Genomic DNA, 21,715 nt, shown 5'->3' with positions numbered 1-21,715 from the left:
AACGGATCATGGAGACCAGTAATAGATTTGACCTTCTTGAACAAATTCATAAAAAAAGAAAGGTTCAAAATGGAGACCCTGTTGTCCATACAGCAGTCAGTCCAGCCGGCAGATTGGATGGTGTCCATCGACTTGAAAGACGCCTACTTTCATGTCCCTGTGGACGAAGATTTTCAAAGGTTTCTCCGGTTCGAAGTGGGAGGATTACATCTTCAGTTTATCTGTCTCCCATTCGGGCTCTCAACATCTCCACGGACCTTTTCAAAAATCTTATTGGCCGTGGTAGCCCTACTGAGATTGAAAGGTATCCGTCTTCACCACTATTTGGACGATCTACTCCTGTTGTCCCAAGACAGAGACCAACTATTAGTTCATCTGGAGCAGGTCGTGTCCACTCTCCAGAAGTTTGGTTGGTTACTCAACAAGGAGAAGAGTCACCTGATTCCAACTCAGTCCCTGATCTACTTGGGCGCTCTGTTCGACACAGAGAAGGCGACTATCTCTCTTCCAGAGGAAAAGATAGGGACTCTCCGAGACAGGATTCGCTTTGCCCTCTCATCCTCTCATCTTCAGGCACGTCAATGTCTGAAGGTGATCGGGACTATGGTCGCAGTAGTCCCCATGGTGAAGTGGGCCCTGTGGAGGATGAGACCCTTTCAGAAGGGATTCCTTCAGCAATGGGATACGTGGCATCTGGATCAACGCATCTTCCTAACCCCTTCAATGAGAGCGAGTCTTCCTTGGTGGCTATGCAGAGACCACCTGCTGAACTGCCACTCTCTGAAACCAGCTCCGTGGGTAGTGGTTACCTCGGACGCCAGCAACATAGGCTGGGGTGCCCACTGTCTGTCGGAGGTGGCACAGGGCAGGTGGGAGTTTTCCACTCGAGGAATAGTATCCAACATACTAGAACTCCGAGCAGCATTCCAAGCTCTTCGAGCATTTGCTCACCTGACAAAAGACCAACCTGTCATGCTGCGCCTGGACAACACCTCAGCAGTGGCATACATCAGGAAACAAGGGGGTACACGCAGCTGGTCCCTATTGAGGGAAGTGGAGCCGATTATGTCCTGGGCACAGAAAAATCTCTCGAATCTTTCAGCGGTTTATGTTCCAGGAGTCCAGAATGTCAAAGCAGACTTCTTGTCCAGAGTGGATCTGGACAACAACGAGTGGTCCCTTCACAAGGAAACGTTCGACTGGATCCTAACATTGGGGTTTTCTCCAGAGGTAGATCTCTTCGCCTCCCCCTGCAATCACAAACTGCCGAAGTACTACTCAAGATTCAGAGATCCACAAGCATCAGGGATAGATGCACTCTCGGATCAGTGGAGATTCCACAGGGCATACGCCTTCCCACCAATTCCGATTGTGTTGCAGTTCCTTCGGAGACTCAGGTCAGAGCCAGTGGAGGTAGTGGCGGTGATTCCCTTCTGGCCGAACAGGCCATGGTTTCCCCTTCTGACGCTACTCAGTGTCCAAGATCCAATCCCGCTACCCTTCAGACCGGACCTGTTGTCCCAGGGGTCTGTACTCCATCCATGCCCAGACCGTTTACATCTCAAGGTCTGGATGTTGAGAGGAGGAGGTTACAGGCTTTAGGCTGTCCAGAAACGGCAATCTCGACACTACTTAGTGCTAGAAGAAGCTCAACGAACAGGGTGTATCAGAGAATCTGGGAAAAATTTTCTGCACAACTGAATACAAGGCCTGATCCTCAATCTTCAATTAAGATCCAGGATGTATTGAGCTTTCTCCAATCAGGACTGGATTTGCCTCTATCAGTGAGTTCGCTCAGAGTCCAGGTCTCGGCTATTTCTGCTTTTACAGGGATCTCCTGGGCCACTCATGCCCTAATTCGTCAGTTCTTCCAAGGGGCAGTGAGAATCAGACCTCAGAGAAAACCCAGGTTTCCCAAGTGGGATCTGCCACTAGTTCTGGATTTCCTGGCGAGTCAAATTCAAGACATGTTTGATTCTTTGACCATAAGAGAGCTTACACTGATAACAGTGTTTCTGGTGGCTATAACCTCAGCAAAAAGAGTGTCGGAAATTGGGTCCTTTGGGACACAAGAGCCTTTCTTAACCTTTTTTCCTGACAGAGTGGTGCTCATCCCCATGCTGGATGCGAGACCAAAAAGGACCTCTGTCTTCCATGAAAACATAGAAACAGTATTACCAACCTTTAGACAGGAAGAGGAAGAATCTTCGGTTCATCCGCTGGATGTTGGAGAGTGTATTAAGAGATATTTAAATGCCACTTCCTCTTTCAGAAAATCAGAACATCTTTTCGTTACCTTTTATGGAAAAAACAAAGGTTCAAGAGCCTCGACGAGATCCATTTCCTCTTGGATCATCCAGACCATCCAGTGGGCTTATAGGGCTAAGGGCTTGACCCCTCCAGCAGTAGTTACAGCTCATTCGACGCGGAGCATCTCTACCTCCTGGGCAGTATCCAGACATGTGGCTCCTGAAGTCATTTGCAGAGCAGCATCGTGGTCCTCTATTAACACTTTCTTATCCCATTACTGTGTTGAGCCAGCGGCTCTTTCTTCTGTGAATTTTGGTTTGCAAGTCCTGTCTGTTTGACAAAATGCATTAAAACTTTTCTGTTCAGCACCTGCCCACCCTGTGTGTACGGCGAGTTATTTCCCGATACGTATGCTGCCATGGAGTCTGTCAGGAAAACGGAAAATTTATATCAAATACTTACCGTAATTTTCCTTTCCTGATGGACTCCATGGCAGCAGGAGTTCCCTCCCGGATTTCTGTGGAGGATAGTTACAGAACACGTGTGCTGAACAGGAGCAAAGATTTATGGGAGTGAGGTCCTATGGGTAGGTTTGGAGGCGGGGCCAAACCCGATACGTATGCTGCCATGGAGTCCATCAGGAAAGGAAAATTACGGTAAGTATTTGATATAAATTTTCCGTTTTTTAGTAAAGCAGGAGGACTGGAAAGCGTCCGTGTTGATGGGGCTGACGAGTTTCAAGGGAGAACCCTCTTCATCAGATGGCTCTGATCAGCTAAACTCTCACGATTTCAAACCCGCATGTCAGTCCGACTTCGGTGGCAATTTGACAGACATCTGTGCGGTTTCCTGCACAGATGTCTATTGAAATCGCCCCCAAAGTCGCCAAAAGTAGTGCAGAAATTACTTCTGGGAATTGGTGTGAAGCCGCAAAGTCGGCGACGCACAGATTTGGACAGTGCTATTGCAGGCAATAGGCTCCGATTTGGCATGCAATTTGAACTGTCAAATCGCATGTCAAATCAGCCCGATGAAGAATATTTGCTAGATACACCTGAAGTCCATATGCAAAAGTCATAATCTAATTTTACCCAAATAGTTTGCAACCTTTAGGTTAAAAATGGAGGATCGGTAGCTGGGCATTACCATAGGGGACATATGCCAATGCAAATGTTTTTATAAAGATTGTTCATTGGGGAAAGGGACCTTTAATGCAGTTTTAAGGGCAACATTAAAAATGACCCAAAGAAGAGAGCACCGTGTCAAGCGCTCCCTTGCACAGGGGAGGCAAAGTTGCAGGATCACAAAATCAGACCAAAGCTAATTTAAAGTATACTGTAAGTTCTCCTTTGTAAAAAAAAAAAAAAAAAATAATAAATGCAAATATTTTTGTAGGTAAAAAAAATGTGCATTTATTATTTTTTTTACTAGGAGCCTTCAAAGCATTGCACCCTCGATCAGCAGATAAGGGGGGTGGGCAATGCAGGACCCCTGCAGACTGTACCTCGTACAAGCAGGCAGTTACACAATTTCATGAAAAAACATTGAATTACCTACTTAACAGCACCCTGGTACAGTAGTTCATTGAGAACTACAAGCCGACAAAGGATGTCGGTACTTGTAGTTCTCCCATTAACAGAACTTTGTAAATTAATGAGGCAGCCAAGAGGGCGGAGCCCCACACTGAAACTTTTTTGTAATTGTGACAGTAAATTTAGGGAGAAGATCCCTGGCTCGCTGTCACTAGAGATGGCAGGTTGGGGATCGGCTGCAGCAGTGGGAACATGTTACATGTTCCACCCCAAAAATGTGTGTAACATGTTCCCCAAAGGTGAACTTATCCTTTAAAATAGGTAAGTACATACATCTTTTTTTATACAAGTTAGGCAGGATAGGTAGGAGGAGGGGGATGGATAGTTGCAGTTAGGCTTTACTTCCATTTTAAACACAATATAATACTTTAACCACTTGACCTCTGGAATGTTTTACCCCCCTTCATGACCAGACCATTTTTGCTATTCAGCACTGTACTACTTTAACTGACGATTGATCTGTTATGCAACACTGTACCCAAAAGAAATTTCTATAATTTTTTTTCACACAAATCAAGCTTTTATATCGTAGTTACATAGTTACATAGTTACATAGTTAGTGAGGTTGAAAAAAGACACCAGTCCATCCAGTTCAACCTATGATGTGTGTGTGTGTTTGCTGCTAACCGTCAATTGTATACCCCTGTATGTTGTGGTCTTTAAGGTGCCCATCTAATAGTTTTTTTGAAACTATCAATGCTCCCTGCTGATGCGACGGTTTGCGGAAAAGAATTCCACATCCTTACCGCTCTCACAGTGAAGAACCCCCTGCGTATTTTAAGGTTAAACCGCCTTTCCTCTAGTTTTCTTAATGTATTTCCTTTCTCTGAATAGTTTGTTCCTTATGCTAGGGTCGCCAGTACAGTATTTGTACATTGATATCATATCCCCCCTCAATCGTCTCTTCTCCAGAGAGAATAAGTTCAGTGCTTGTAGTCTTTCCTCATAGCTGATGTCCTCCATTCCCCTAATTATTTTTGTTGCCCTTCTCTGGACTCTCTCCAGTTCCAGCACATCCTTCCTGAGGACCGGTGCCCAGAACTGGACAGCATACTCCAGATGTGGCCGGACCAGAGTCTTGTAGAGTGGGAGAATAATCTCTTTATTTCTGGAGTGAATCCCCTTTTTTATACATCCCAGTATTCTGTTGGCTTTGCTTGCAGCAGTTTGGCATTGCATGCCACTGCCAAGCCTGTTGTCTACCAGTACCCCCAGGTCCTTTTCCATCCTAGACTCACCCAGAGGTTCCCCCCCTAGTGAGTAGCTTGCTTTCTGGTTTCTGGCCCCCAAGTGCATTACTTTACATTTTTCAACATTAAATCTCATCTGCCATGTAGTTGCCCACCCCGTTATTTTGTTCAGGTCCGCTTGTAAGGTTTCCACATCCTGCGCAGAAGATATCTATCTATATATATTTTTTAGGTGGTATTTGTTCATCACTGGGGTTTTTTTTTCTATATAAACAAAAAAAACACAAAATTTTGAACAAAAATATTGTCTACTTTCTGTTATAAAACATATCCAATAAAATCAAGTTTCTTAATAAATTAAGGCTAAGATGTATTCTGCTGCATGTCTTTGGTAAAAAAGAAAAATCCCAAAAAGTGTATATTATTTGGCTTGTGTAAAAGTTAAAGCAGCTACAATCTATCTATCTATCTATCTATCTATCTATCTATCTATCTATCTATCTATCTATCTATCTATCTATCTATCTATCTATCTATCTATCTATCTATCTATCTATCTATCTATCTATCTATCTATCTATCTATCTATCTATCTATCTATCTATCTATCTATCTATCTATCTATCTATCTATCTATCTACTGTATATATATACTGTATATATACACACACGATCTAACAAAAGTGAGTACAGCCCTCACATTTTTGTAAATATTAAATTATGTCTTTTTATGTGACAACACTGAAGAAATGGCACTTTGTTACAATGTAAAGTAGTGAGTGTACAGCTTGTATAACAGTGTAAATTTGCTGTCCTCTCAAAAGAACTCAACACGTAGCCATTAATGTCTAAAACGCTGGCAACAAAATTGAGTACACCCCTAAGTGAAAATGTCCAAATTGGGCCCAAAGTGTCAATATTTTGTGTGGCCACCATTATTTTCCAGGACTGCCTTATCCCTCTTGGGCATGGAGTTCACCAGAGCTTGCGCTCCTCCACCTTCCGTTTGAGGATGCCCCACAGATGCTCAATAGGGTTTAGGTCTGGAGACATGCTTGGCCAGTCCATCACCTTTACCCTCAGCTTCTTTAGCAAGGCAGTGGTCACCCTGGAGGTGAGTTTGGATTCGTTATCATGTTGGAATACTGCCCTGACGCCCAGTTTCCGAAGGGAGGGAATGTTGAGTTGTGTGTTGTTGTGTGTTGAGTTATACACTGTTATACAAGCCGTACACTCACTACTTTACATTGTAGCAAAGTGTAATTTCTTCAGTGTTGTCACATGAAAAGATATAAACAAAAATGTGAGGGGTGTACTCACTTTTGTGAGATGTATATACACTCAAAAAAATTAAACACTTTTTAATCAGAATATAGCATCAAGTCAATTAAACTCCTGATATATTGATCTGGTCAGTTAAGTAGCAGAGGAGGTTGTTTATCCTTTTTAGCTGCTTTGGTGTTAATGAAATTGACAACAGGTGCACTAGATGGGCAACAATGAGATGACCTCCAAAACAGGAATGGTTTTGCACGTGGAGGCCACTTTATTTTTTACATCTTGTCACCAGTGCATTACAGTGTCATCATATGACTGATGTGGCAGTGATCAGGGATACTGACTGGTGACAGTATGTTAAAAAAAAAAAAAAATTATAATTTTTTTATTCAATGTTTTAAACTTTTTTTTTAATTTTAAGCTTTCAGGGCTGTCACACTGCATCCCAAACTAAATTGTTATAATTTTGCTCACACAACTAGCATTTTATTTTGGTGCTATTTAATCACCATTCATTTTTTTTTTTTTTTTTTTTTTCTTTGGTAAATGAATGAAAGAAGACCAAAAAAATTGAAAAGAACTACTCAATTTTCTTCATTTCTGTTATAACATTTTGCAAATAAATAATTGCTCTTCATAAATTTAGGCCAAAATGTATTCTGCTATATTTCTTTGGTGAAAAAAATTAAATCAGTGTACAGTGCACCCGGAAAGTATTCACAACGCTTCACTTTTTCCACGTTTTGTTATGTTACAACCTTATTCAAAAATGGATTACATTCATTATTTTTCATAAAATTCTACAAACAATAGCCCATAATGACAACATGAAAGAAGTTTATTTATTTGTAATACATTTGCAAAGATTTCAAACAAACAGAAAATTACATGTACATTCACAGCCTTTGCTCAATACTTTGTTGAAGCACCTTTGGCACCAATTACAGCCTCAAGTCTTTTTGAGTATGATGCTACAAGCTTGACACACCTATTTTTGGTCAGTTTCTTCCATTCTTCTTTGCAGGACCTCTCAAGCTCCATCAGGTTGGATGGAGAGCGTCGGTGCACAGCCATTTTCAGATCTCTCCAGAGATGTTCAATCGGGTTCAAGTCTGGGCTCTGGCTGGGCCACTCAAGGGCACTCACAGAGTTGTCCCATAGCCGCTCCTTTGTTTTCTTGGCTGTGTGCTTACGGTCGTTGTCCTGTTGGAAGATGAACCTTTGCCCAGTCTGAGATCCAGAGCAGTCTGGAGCAGGTTTTCATAAAGGATGTCTCTGTACATTGCTGCATTCATCTTTCCCTCAATCCTGACTAGTCTCCCAGTTCCTGCCGCTGAAAAACATCCTCACAGCATGATGCTACCACCACCATGCTTCACTGTAGGGATGGTATTGGCCAGGTGATAAGCAGTGCCTGGTTTCCTCCAGACATGACGCTTGCCATTTAGGCAAAAGAGCTCAATCTTTGTTTCATCAGACCAGACAATTTTGTTTTTCATGGTCTGAGAGTCCTTCAGGTTTCTTGTGGCAAACTCCAGGTGGGCTATCACGTGCCTTTTACTGAGGCGTGGTTAACGTCTGGCCACTCTACCATACAGGCTTGATTGGTGCAGTGCTGCAGGGATGGTTGCTCTTCTGGAAGGTTCTCCTCTCTCCACAGAGAAATGCTTGAGCTCTGTCAGAGGGACCATCGGGTTCTTGGTCAACTCCCTGACTAAAGCCCTTCTCCCCCAATCACTCAGTTTGGCAGAGCGGCCCACTCTAGGAAGAGTCCTGGTGGTTCCAACCTTTTTCTATGTATTAATGATGGAGGCCACTGTGCTCATTGGGACCTTCAATGCTGCAGACATTTTTCTGTACCCTTCCCTAGAACTATGCCTCAATACAATCCTGTCTCTGTGGTCTACAGGCGATTCCTTGGACTTCATGGCTTAGTTTGTTTTCTGACATGCACTATTAACTGTGGAACCTTATATGTGTCTTTCCAAATCATGTCCAATCAACTAAATGTACTACAGATGGACTCCAATCAAGTTGTAGAAACATCTCAAGGATGATCAATCCTAATGTACTGATGGCTGTACTGATCTCATTTCTTGAGGCCCAAAAATGCCAGGACAGTACAGATATCCCCAAATGACCCCTTTTTGGAAATCAGACAGTAAAATGTATTTAGTAAGAGGCATGGTGAGTTTTTTAGGTTACAATTTTTTTTCATAATTTTCTGGAAAATTAAGAAATTAAAAAATAATAATTATATAGTTCCTCTATGACCACATTTGATAACAAAACAGGTGGCAAGACACTACGAACTGGGGAATAAGTGTGGTAGACCTCTTGCACGGTTATTAAAACTGAAGACAAACTTGATATATGTCTCCAAATTACGGACTCCTGAAGGTACGCTGGTCCATGATCCCTCTTCTATTCTCCAGGTGTTTAGAAACTATTATCATGACTTGCATATTTTGCCAGTTTCCTCTTTGCCCTTAGAATCAGATGTTAGGGAGGAAGTTATGGCAACATATGTTGCCCAAAACCCCCACTTCTACAGAGGAGTAGCTTCCTTTTTTCATTGATAGTATCTCACCAGGAAAGAGTCCCGGAGTGGATGGTTTTACTCCAAAATGTTACAAACAATTTCATGATTTCCTCACTCCGTTTTTGGTTAAAGTATTTAATGCAGTATCACAAGGGGAGTTTTTTTCCCCCTCAGGCCCTTGAAACACATATTTCTCTGATACCAAAACCTGATAAAGATCACTCTCTATATTCAAATTTCGTCCCATTTCATTACTTGGGGTTGATCTAAAAATCTACTCTAAGATGATTGCTAATAGACTACAACCTTTGCTTCAGGGTCTTATCAATCTGGACCAGGTGGGTTTCATTGCTGAGTGTAACACGTTTACACTCAGGATAATATGTTTAAAATGAGGCTGCTAATGCCACATGCTTAGCCCTCCCCTATCCCCATGTGCCTCCTGTTAGTAGATGCAGAGAAGGCTTTTGAGCTTTTGAGGGTCAGTTGGGCATTCTTGTGGCATACATTAGCCCAACTGTGATTGGGCCCTAAAATGATCTTCAGAACATTGGCTTTGTACTCGGCTTTGTAATCCTACCATCCCTGGGATATCTATAGATTCACTTACATTCAAACTATCCTTATTTGCAGATAACCTCCTGCTATATCTGACCCATCCCCAAAAAAGCAATGCATTCTATTTTACAAGAATTCAAAAAAATTGGTTTTGTGAGTAATTTCAAAGTCAATCTTTCGAAATCTGAAATTGTTAATGTCTCATTCTCAGCGGCCACGATACAGAAACTCAAGGAAAATTTTCCCTTCAGAATATGTTCAACTTCTTTCAAATACCTAGGGATAAATATCCCCCCGGACCAATATAAGTTTTATTCTCTTAATCACAAAGTTCTTTTACATATTACCATTCTTGATCTTAAAAACTACAACAGGAAAAATCTCTTGTGGTTTAGAAGGATTTTTACACTGAAAATGGATGTTATTCCGAGATTTTTATACCTTTTATCAAACGGTTCCAAAATACATTCCTGTTGCTTTTTTTCGTAAACTGCATGGGGCTTTTACAACATTCATATGGGGATCGCAATGTGCTTTCCCTACCAAAGAACGTGAGTGCCCTGGATGCGACATTTGTATTATCAAGCATCTGTCCTAAAAAGGATCGTGGACTGGTTCCAGTATTACCAAGGGAAACTGTGGGTTCAGCCCTCCCTTGGATTCCACCCCCTAGGAGAAAGGACATAGGTACCCCCTTAGTACTTACTAAACAGACATTGAGTTTATGGGACATCTTGATAGAGCGTCTACATATCTCTGCTTATACTAACCCTATGACACCCCTATTCGATTATCCATCTTTTCCGATAGGGGTACATTGTCACATTTTAGGTCCCTGGACTAAATTGAGACATCGTCGCTTGGCTTCAATCTTCTCAGCTGACAGCTCCCTTCCTAACCCTACGGTTTATATTTCAGATGACTATAGAAAGGAAAATTGTTTTTTGCAGCAACACATGAATTCATTTCTTGCTTCAATTGTGGATAAACAGAAATTTATCTCCACGCCTACTGCATTTGAAGGTCTACTACTGAGCGATTCACCTCATAAGCAATTTCCAAAATCTATTCGATATTATCTTTCTCATCCAAATCCTCTGGCTTACACTGTTAAGTGGGAGAAGGGATTAAAAACTCAAATTTGTGAGGAAGATTGGAAGAAGGCATTTATACTGTCTCACAAGCTTTCCATAGCTCACATGGCACAAGAGAAAAATTTAAAAATGTTGTCACGATGGTACAGGTATCCAGATACTTTGCATTGTGCCCTCTGATTAAGAGGTTCTGGGCCTTGGTTTCACAACCTTACGTTAAAGTGACAGGGACCTTTATTCCCAATGCTCTACAGATTACCTTATTGTCCATATGTCCTGGACCAAAGCTCTCCTCTGTGGACCACTGTACTACTAAAATCACAGGTATTCTTTTGTTTACCCTTTGCTCAGCAGAATATATTTTGGTGTGCAATTGGTATGTACATGCTATGTGTTAGAAATATAAACTTCAACAATGTGATAGGCTGTCAGGAATTTATGTGTGTAATTTATGTCCCTAGAACAACTGATGGTGCTCCTTGGATTGTGGGTCTCTTTATGTGGCTAGGCTGTGTAAAAGTCTTACACAAAAATGTGTGGAAAAAAGTAACATGTTCAAAAGACTCTTAATGCCTCATAGAATATACGTTGGGGTGTTTACTTTCTAGAATGGGGTTATTTTGTGGGTGTTTCCATTGTCCTGGTGCTCTAGGGCCTTCAAACGTGTGATAGGTAATCCAAAAATTAGATGTGTAATTTATGCTCCTAAAACACCTGGAAGTGCTACTTAGATGTTGAGCCTCTGTATGTGTCCAGGCTGTGAAAAAGTCTCACACATGTGGTTTCGCCATAGTCGAGTAGCAAAATGTGTTTTGAGGTGTAATTGCAAGTATGCACAAAAATAAACAAAATTTGCCCTGGGACTTTAAGTGAGGCTTAACACACACAGCCACTGACTAGAAAGGTAAACATAATAATGAATTTATTGAAAGTGAATACAATAAACTTGCAGGTACATCAAATGAGTATACAGATACGGAAATGTAAAACTCATTGGTAATGGGTACAATATGCAATATACGCTTAACATTGGCAGATGTCAGTACATAATTATAGTAGGGCATCTTAAAAACAACGTGTTTTGTGAGCTTATCTGCTCACTTCTTCAGGAGTGGATGCACAAGAGACAAATCTACAAAATAAAACATTGATTGTAAAATATGTCTAGATGGTAAATATTACTTTAAATCATGGGGAATACCATAAAGGAGCCCCATGCTTACCAATCAGTGCAGCTGGATTGGCCATGTTGAGACTTCCACCTGATGGTGGTCACGTACGTCTAGCCTGGGAGCTGGAGGGGTGGAAACAGGAAAGCAAATAGGGGGACAAAGAGGAGGGTGGATGCAGCATAAAAATGTGTCCATACCATAAGTGTCAACCCAAGCAGTAGCTGTAACAAAAGTATATATATATATATATATATATATATATATATATATATATATATATGTGTCTGCATAGAGTATGACCGAATACTACAGTGACAAGGTATTAGTGAGAGGTGTAATCCAAAGCTGAAATGTTGTGAAACGGAATAGAGGTGGTGCTGTGGGAAAAGGGGAAGAAAAAAAAAAAGGAAAAAACAAGGAATCAGTGACTCCAAACAGAAGGTGAAGTGTGAAAAAATATGTGAATAGTACCCACTATAAGTTGAGTAGAAGCTGCTAGATCCAGAATGTACCTCCGTGTGAGAAGAGTAAAAAAGAAAACTCCCCTATGTGTCTGCTGACCCTCCTATTTGTAATCTGAATGGGTGCCCGACACCATGAAAAGGCAGCCATGTCTGGCTAGAAGCACCCCAATACCACCATGTGGGGGGGGGGGGGGGGTTCGCCACCATGTGGGGGGATCAGTGATGGGGAAAAAGCTCCCGCTGCATAAGCATGACATTCTGCGCACCAATGTGATGACACTGTGCGCGAGTTGAAGTCACACGTGGGGGGGCAAGCACATGGTGCCCATGTATTGGTGGCCCCGCCCGTCAGTGAAGAAAGGAGGGGGCAGCACAGGAGGCGAACCTCCCTAATACATCGCAGCTCCCTGGACAAGACACAACCAAAACCACCAACAAGAAGGGAATACCACAGGACAAAACCTTGTTGCCTTAAATATAAATTTAATACAGATGGTAAGAAGTGGTGGGGGTCGGGTTAACATTAGACCATGATGGACAAGAAGGTGTCTTCCACCTAAATCAAATACAGCAAAAATAATAAGTGGTCTGATGCCATCAGTGAAACATCTTAATCCCCAAAATACATGCACAAAAAAAACAAAATCCACCCTGGGACTTTACAATAAATGAGGTGTAACACACATAGCCACTGGCTTGAAAGGTAAACATAATACTGAATTTATTGAAAGTAAGTACAATAAACAGGTACATCAAGTGAGCATACAGATAAGGAAAGGTAAAACCGATTGGTAATGGGCACAGTATGCAATATATGCTTAAAATTGGTAGATGTCAGTACATAGTTATAGTAGGGCATCTTAACTCGTGTTTTGTGAGCTTGTCTGCTCATTTCCTCACTTTAGGGATGGCGGTGTTTCACTGGTGGCATCAGGCCACTTTTATTAATTGAAAGTATTTGTTAATATGACAATTTTATATAAAAAAAATGTTTTTTCATTTTCCCAAGAATTGTGGAAAAAAAACGACAATTTCAAAAAACTCACCATGCCTCTTACCAAATACCTTGGATTGTCTATTTTCCAAAAAGGGGTCATTTTGGGGGTATTTGTACTGTCCAGATATTTCAGGGCCTCAAGAAATGAGATAGGAAGTTAGTACATCAGGTGTGATCAATTTTTAATGATTGGTACCATAGCTTGTAGACTCTATAATTTTTACACAGACTAAATAATATACACTGATTTGGGTTATTTTTACCAAAAATATGAAGCAGTGTACATTTTGGCCTGAATTTATGAAGAAGAACTACTTATTTGCAAAATTTTATAATAGAAACTAAAAGAAAAAGTGTTTTTTTTTTTTTTTCACAATTTTCACTCTTCACTTCTATCACAAAAAAAAATAAAAAAACCCAGCGATGATCAAATACCACCAAAAGAAATCTCTATTTGTGTGAAGAAAAATATAAACATTTTGTTTGGATACAGTGTAGCATGACTGAGCAATTGTCATTCAAAGTGTAAGAGTGCTGAAAGCTGAAAATTGGTCTGAGCAGGAAGGGGGTGAAAGTGCCCTGTATTGAAGTGGTTAAAAGTGACATTTTTGTTTACTAACTGTAGTATCAGCACCACAAAATGACAGATCCCCAACCAGCTTCCGTTTAAAAAAAAAACAAGGTGGGGATCTGGGCAATGTTATTAACCAAATATGATCATGACATCATTTTATCAATGACATCACCCATTCTTTGCCAGTTTGTTTACAAACAGAAGCTGGTCAGAGATCTTTCATTTGAGAAGCCATGGGGCAGCATCACCAAGTGGTGTGTCATCATGGCGGTGGGGAAACATCATCATTGGGTATTTTTATTTACTTATTGCATTTAGGTTTGTGACTGGATAACAAGGGGTACTACTTACCCCATATTTTAAACCTTAAAGAGGAAGTAAACCCGCTGAAAAAAAATGGGAAAAAAAAACCTGTAAAGCCAAAGGCATAATGAGCTAGTATGCATCGCATACTAGCTCATTATGAAGTACTTACCTAAAAACGAAGCCCCCGCAGTGCTGACAGGACAGCCGACATGTTCGGCCATCCTGCTTCATGGATCGCGTCCTCCGGCTATTTGATTGGCCGGAGGCGCGATTAGATCGCTCCCGCGCATGCACGCGGGAGCCGCCGTTCATGGCACTGGGCTCTGAAGGAACGGCACAGGTGGCTGTTCCTTCAGAGCGCATGCGCCGATGACGTCATCGGCTGTATGCACTGTAAATATCTCCTAAACGGTGCATGTTTAGGAGATATTTATAGCACTTATAAGTAAGCCTTAACCGGTTACCGGTACGTCACTAGCCTGGGAGCCAATAGTGGGTGGGCGCGCACCGCCGGAGGCGCGCTCCCGCCTCGGCTCGTTCACGGACACCTCCATGCGTGTGACCGGCGGAACCGATGTCCGCCGGTCACTCGCGATCGTCCGCTGTGAAGGGAGAAAGGCAGGCGGCTAATGTAAACAAAGCCGCCTGTCATTCTTCCATGTGTAAAAGCACTGATCTAACGGTCCTGCTATGTAGGACCGTTGATCTGTGCTGTTACACACACAGCCACATCCCTGCACAGTTAGAAGCACGCCCCTAGGGACACACATAGTCACTGCATCTCTAATAAAGTTAACCCCTTCCCTGCAAGTGTAATTTTTACAGTAACAGTGCATATGTATAGCACTGATTACTGTAGTAATGTCACTGGTACCCCCAAAAGTGTCAAAAATGTCAGTCAAGGGTCCAATCTGTCCGCCGCAATGTCGCAGTCCCGAAAAAAAAATCGCAGATCGGCGCCATTACTCGTTAAAAAAAACAACAACAAAAATGACAAAAATCTTTCCCTTAGTTAGTAAACGCAATACCTTTTGCGCAAACCAATCAAAATACGCTTATTGTGATTTTTTTTTTAAAAAAAATTTTGATTTTTACATTTTTTTGGGGGGAATTTCATATAAAAAAATGTGAAAAATATTGTTATTTTTGCAAAATTGTCGCTCTTTTTTTGATTACAGCGCATGATCAAAAAAATCGCACAGGTGATAAAATACCACCAAAAGAAAGCTCTGTTTGTGGGAAAAAAAGGACGTCAAATTCGTTTAGGTACAGCATCGCACGACCGCGCAATTGTCCGTTAAAGTCACGCAGTGACGAATCGCAAAATACCCCCTGGTCAGGGGGTAAAATCTTCCGGGGCTTAAGTGGTTAATATAGGCTTACCTATAGGTAAAAGTCTTTAAAGTGGGTTTACAAACACTTTAAGGGTGCTGGATATCTGGGGCTTCCTTATTCTAAAGGGGCTTCTAGATTTTAATAAGCCCTCTCCCCAAAATTCCCCACATTCCTTTTGGGGAGGCAATATGTGGGGATGAGGCCTTTGAACCCTCAGAATGAAGACAAGGTGCCTTGCAAGAAGCAGGAAAACTATGCCACCCCCCCCCCCCCCTTACAAGATATCCACTCAATGTTGAAGTCATGTAGTCTGGTTTTGTTCAAGAGGGAGAGATGCACACTTGCTGCCCTACCTTGTCTGCCCAATCAAGCTGCATAAGAGTAAGAGAAGAGTATTTAATAAATTATCAGGGGGATCCTACACATCTTCGAAACATGTTAAGAATCCGTCATTCATGCCTGATATACTGTATGCAGTGGCATTTTTCTTTGAATTCTAATGTGAACTATCAGTGGTAATAGCCATGCTTTGATTATGAGAGGGTACATGTGTGAAATTTACAATAACAACTTAAGTGAATGAGCACTGGCATTTTTATGGATTTACCTTGATTCAATATTAAAATTATATACATTTTATCTGTGTTTTTTTTAAACATTTGTACCTAGAAAGTCCCACATTGTTCTTCTTTCTTTGCTGTTATCTATAATAGGGATGTTGGTACACCCCCTTGTGGGAATTCTATGTAGTGTCTATGTACTCTATAATAAACTCCTTTATGTGGTTAATTCAAGCAATAGTCATAGATTATATTGATACATTTACATGGAGACCATGCTGACGAGCAGAAATGGCACCGTCAGGGGTTGAACCAAATGACTACTCTAAGGCACAAAAAGCACCCCATTGCAGAAAGAGGCAGCAGCGCCTTAAATTTGCCTCAACCTCTGCAACATCTACAAAATACGCCACTTCCTAACCAATGGCACCATGAAGCTTCTAATTCCCTCTCTGGTTATCTCTTGGCACGACTACTGCAACTCCCTCCTCGTTGGATTACCTTTACACAGGCCTTCCCCCCTTCACTTCATGCTGCTGCCAGACTCATCCAACTTACCAACAGTTTACTGTCTGCTATTCCTCTCTGCCAATCTCTCCTTGGGTAGGTGGCTGCCGCTCACCCAACAAATTTAATTAAAAATACTAACAACAACTTACAAAGCTATCCACAACTCGGCCCCTCAGCTACATCACTAACCTAGTTTCAAAATACCAACCTATTCGTTCTCTTCATTCCTCCCAAGACCTCCTGTTCTCTAGCTCCCTTGTCACCTCCTCCCATACTCGCCTCCAGGACTTTCCAAGCCTCTCCCATCCTCTGAAACTCCCCACCACAATCTGCGGGCTATCTCCTACTCTGTCCACTTTTTTAAAAAATGGGAATGAAGGCTGTTTCCCCCAAAATACTCTCCAGGAAAGAGGGAAAAGGGATCACAAGGAATTTAGATTTTCTCTGTACCTTAAGTTCAAAAGACATTTACAAAAGGTTAAAAAATAGATAAGTTTTTATAAGTTACAAAAAGATTTTTAAAAAGAAAATGGTCAACAAATTGTTCACAAGACAAATCATATAGAAATATGAAGCTGAGTCTAAATATCCACCTACCACAGTCCCCCGTGTCCCCGTGGGGGAGTTTTTTGGCTGAGCCATTGTCCGACTTACATAGTTACACAGTTAGTGAGGTCGAAAAAAGACATCAGTCCATCCAGTTCAACCTATAATGTGTGTGTGTGTGTGTTTGATGTTAACCATACATTGTATACCCCTGTATGTTGTGGTCTTCAAGGTGCCGGTCTAATAGTTTTTTGGAACTATCAATGATCCCTGCTGATACCACTGGTTGTGGAAGAGAATTCCACATCCCCACTGCTCTGAACGTAGAGAACCCCCTACGTGTTTTAAGGTTAAACTGTTTTTTCTTTAGTTTTAGTGAGTGGCCCTGTGTCTTATTGTATTCCGTTTCTCTGAAAAGCTTGTTCCTTATGCTCGGGTCACCAGTACAGTAATTGTACATTGATATCATATCCCAACTGTCTCCAGAGAGAATAAGTTCAATGCCTGCAGTCTTTCCTCATAGCTGAGATCCTCCATTCCCCTCATTATTTTTGTTGCCCTTCCCTGGACTCTCTCCAGTTCCAGCACATCCTTCCTGAGGACCGGTGCCCGGTGCCCAGAACTGGACGGAATACTCCAGATGTGGCCAGACTAGAGTCTTGTAAAAGGGGAGAATAATCTCTTTATTTCTGGAATGAATCCCCTTTTTTATACATGCCAGTATTTTGTTGGCCTTGCTAGCAGCGGCATGGCATTGCATGCCACTGCCAAGCCTGTTGTTCACTAGGACCCCCAGGTCCTTTTCCATCTTAGATTCACCCAGAGGTTCTCCCCCTAGTGCATGCTTTGCGTTCGTGTTTCTGACGCCCAAGTGCATTACCTTACATTTTTCAACATTAAACCTCATCTGCCATGTACTGTAGTTGCCCACCCCATTATTTTGTTCAGGTCTGCTTGTAAGGTTTCCACATCCTGCATAGAAGTTATTGCCCTGCTTAGTTTAGTATCATCCGCAAATACCGAGATTGTGCTAGATATCCTCTCCTCTAGATCATTAATGAATAAATTAAACAGGATTGGTCCCAGGAAAGAACCTTGGGGGACCCCACTTTCCACACCTGCCCAATCCAAGTACTCCCCATTTATCACCACCCTCTGGACTCTCCCCTGGAGCCAGTTCTCTATCCAGGTACTCACCCTATGGTACCTTAGTTTGTACAGTAAGCGTTTGTGGGGAACTGTGTCCAATGCCTTTGGAAAGTCTAGATACACCACATCCACAGGCTTTTCTTTATCTAGATGGCAACTCACTTTATCGTAGAAGGTTAATAGATTGGTCTGGCAAGAAAGATTTTTCATGAATCCATGCTGATTACTACTAATAATACCGTTTTCATTACTAAAGTCTTGGATATAGTCCCTTAACATCCCCTCTAAAATCTTGCAGACTACAGATGTTAGGCTGACTGGCCTATAGTTACCCAGGATATATCTCGGCCCTTTTTTAAATATTGGTACGATGTTGGCTTTTTTCCAATCAGCTGGCACAATTCCCATCTGCAGACCATCCGTAAAGATCAGGAAAAATGGTCTGGCTATCTCCTGGCTGAGTTCCTTAAGCCCCTCGGGTGCAAGCCATTTGGTCCCGGTGATTTATTTATGTTGTTTCTCTAGTTTAGTTCTAAGTCTATCTTCTGTTAACCATGGGGGTACTTCCTGAGGTGTATTATTTAATTTATCATTACAAGCTGGGCAGTATATGTGTCTTGTATGGTAAGCATCAATTTCCCCACTTTCTCCCCCCCCCGCCCCCTTTTTTGTACTGTAATTTTTGTAATGCATATTTTGCTCTGTATATACTTTCAATATTCTATTATTGCATTTCAGAGTATTCCCACAGTAATCATCCTGAAGAAGCAGAATACAACTGCGAAACATGTAGAGTAGCTTGCGCCCAGTGTGGATTCACTACATCCCCTTCTGAGCGCAAATATTAATTGGATTTGGCTCTTTATCAAGATCAGGGTTGCGCCGTGTCCTAGCAACACGGCGCGGCCATGATCGCTGCACTGTGTGCCCCCGCGAGAGGCCGTGCTGAGGCGCCGTCATATGACGTCGTCCCAGAACGAGAGCCGCATCGCTCCGCTGTCATTTAACGGTGGGCAGGCGGTAAGTGGTTAAAGCACAAATAACAGTTGTTGTTTTTCACTAAAACAGCAAATCTTCTCTGTTTTGTTTTTTTTGTTTTTGTTTTTTTTGTCTGCTTTAAAGAAAACCTGTCCTTTTGGTCATGCAGGGCAAAAGATTCTGTCACCAGCTCAAAAAATTGTAGGTAAAAGCAAAAATAAATCAAGTATTCAAATGCTTGCATTTTTTTTCCTTTACACAAACAATTTTTTATACTTGTAATGTGTCTCTGAACTTGTTAAAGAATTGAAACTCCAGAAGGTGCACCGCCTCCTCCCTCCTTGCACATCATAGTCCTCTTTTCTTCCAGGAGAGTCTCATTTCTGTCTATGCTGACCCAGCTACTCCACCCCTTACCTCCCTACACATTTTATGCAGCAGCCAGGGAAGGAGCAAAAGGAAATACTATAGAGGTGGGGTCTCCAAACTTTCTAAACAAAGGGCCAGTTTACTGTCCTTCAGACATTAGGGGTTCCAGACTAGGGCCAGTGGGAGTTGAAAATGTCCTTGTGTCCAGTGGAAGTAAACAATGCCTTATCGTTGTTGTCAGTGGGAGGAATAGTGCCCCATTGTTGGTGTCAGTGGGAGGAATTGTGCCCTATAGTTGGTGTCAGTGGAAGGAATTGTGCCCTTTTGATGGTGTCAGAGGGAGGAATAGTGCCCCACTGTTGGTGTCAGCAACAGAAATGATGCCCTATTGTTGGTGTCAGTGGATGGAATAGTGCCCCAAGGGCTGGATAAAGGCAAACAAAGGGCCACAGTTTGGAAACCACTGCTATAGTGTCCATTGAGTAACAACTCTGAGTCTGCTGGGACTGCTGGCATTACACCCAAGATGGTGGTGACTAGCAAACGTTTTAGTGCTTTTGGATGTCAACACAAGGGTGGCTTTTTTAGGTAAATATCATGCCCAAAATAAGGCAAAGGCACATAAAATCTTATGGGAGGTTTGTTGTCATAATGAATAGGCAGAAGACAAGGTCTCTTAATGGAGGACCCACTGGCTGCTTATTCTTATTTCTTTGTTCTCCCCTGCCATGAGGAAGGGTAGTGAGTCACACGATACCTCCTTACCTAGAAGCCCTGGGTATTTTTCTTTGTCCAAACAGAATAACAGGGAATGGAAGGTGAGGTTGAGCTCCTACAGGGGCCATCATTAGGGTGAACCTGTTGCTTTGCCCTACATGAGCCCTCTAGGTGCCCATGGCCATGTGGTCTTCAACACTTCTTTCTTGTTGTCACGTAAATTGCTTTTTTATAAAAAAAAACAAGGTATGAGTATTCCAGGAAAAAATGAATTGACTGAGGATTTCTACCACCCTTAGATGCAATCTAGTTGTATAATAGTGAAGTTATTATAGCATATCATTAGTATAGTTATCAGACAGTTGGGACTGTTGCATGTTTTCCTCTTGTTGTCTCAGGACCAGTCCCTGCTTTTAAGCGCTGTAATTTTTCTTACAGCATGTTTTTCTGTTGCATTGACCACAAGGAAGTGTCTGTGTTGTACTGGATTCCCTTACTAAATGTCTGCAAGTCCTGGGGAATGTACAGGGCAGGAAACAAACTTTTGCTGTTCTTTGACAAAAGAGGACAGTGTAGAAACAACTGTAAGTACAACAAACCCGTGATTATCTGCTAGTAATTTCCTGGGCAGCATGACAAGACATGTCTGTCCAGACAGTAATATTTCATAAAAGTTTTCAGATAAAAATAAAAATATTTCTATAGCACCCTATTACCTGGGGACTCAAAGTTCATGTCAAATTGGTGTTTGAGCCTTTGAGAAGAGGGATTTGTCTGGTGTTGCCATAGTCCAAGGTGAACACAATTGATGATCCTTGAGTCTGCTTTTGAAAACATCCAGAAAGGGTGCTTCCGGGACAGTAGATGGCAGTGATTTCCATATTGTGGGTGCTACATAACAGGATCATGCACAAGATTCAAAAGATTTTAAGATTATTCTGGGCTCTTGAAACTTCCCTTTTTCTGAGGAGTGAAGGAAGCGTGAACGAGTATGGGTAACCAGAAGTTCTGTTAGATAGCCTGGGCCCAAGTTATTTAAGGCATATAAGTAAGCAGGCTGATCTTGAAGGATATCCTTCATTTTATTGGAAACCAGTAAATGTAAGGATTTGCAGTAATGCAGTCTGAATGATACAAAAGCATGGAATAATTCTGGCATATCCTTTGCTGGAATAAGATGTTTGATTCCTTAATTGTTTCTGAGATGGAAGGTCCTGATAGCAGCTGATGCCTGTTACTTAAAGCCCAATTTCGGGATCACTAAAAATACTATCAATGGTGATACCTGCCATCAAAAAATATGTAAAAATTCAGCCCCCTTCTCTTATGGTGTCACTTTTTTTCTACTTAAACTAGTGATCGACCAATATAGTTTTTTTTAATGCCAATACCGATATTTTGGTCATCGGATATCGGTATCGGCCGATACCGGACGATATTTTCGGACATGTAAAAAAATGTTTTTTTTTCTAAAGGTACTCCTTGTGGAGGGATCTGGGGGTCTAAAAGACCCCAAACCCCTCCTCGGCACTGA

Source organism: Pelophylax lessonae, assembly GCF_965119305.1.
Source record: "Pelophylax lessonae genome assembly, chromosome: 1".
Classification (NCBI taxonomy): Eukaryota; Metazoa; Chordata; class Amphibia; order Anura; family Ranidae; genus Pelophylax; species Pelophylax lessonae.
The sequence above is the reverse complement of the archived record's forward strand: the minus strand, read 5'-3'. Positions refer to the sequence as shown.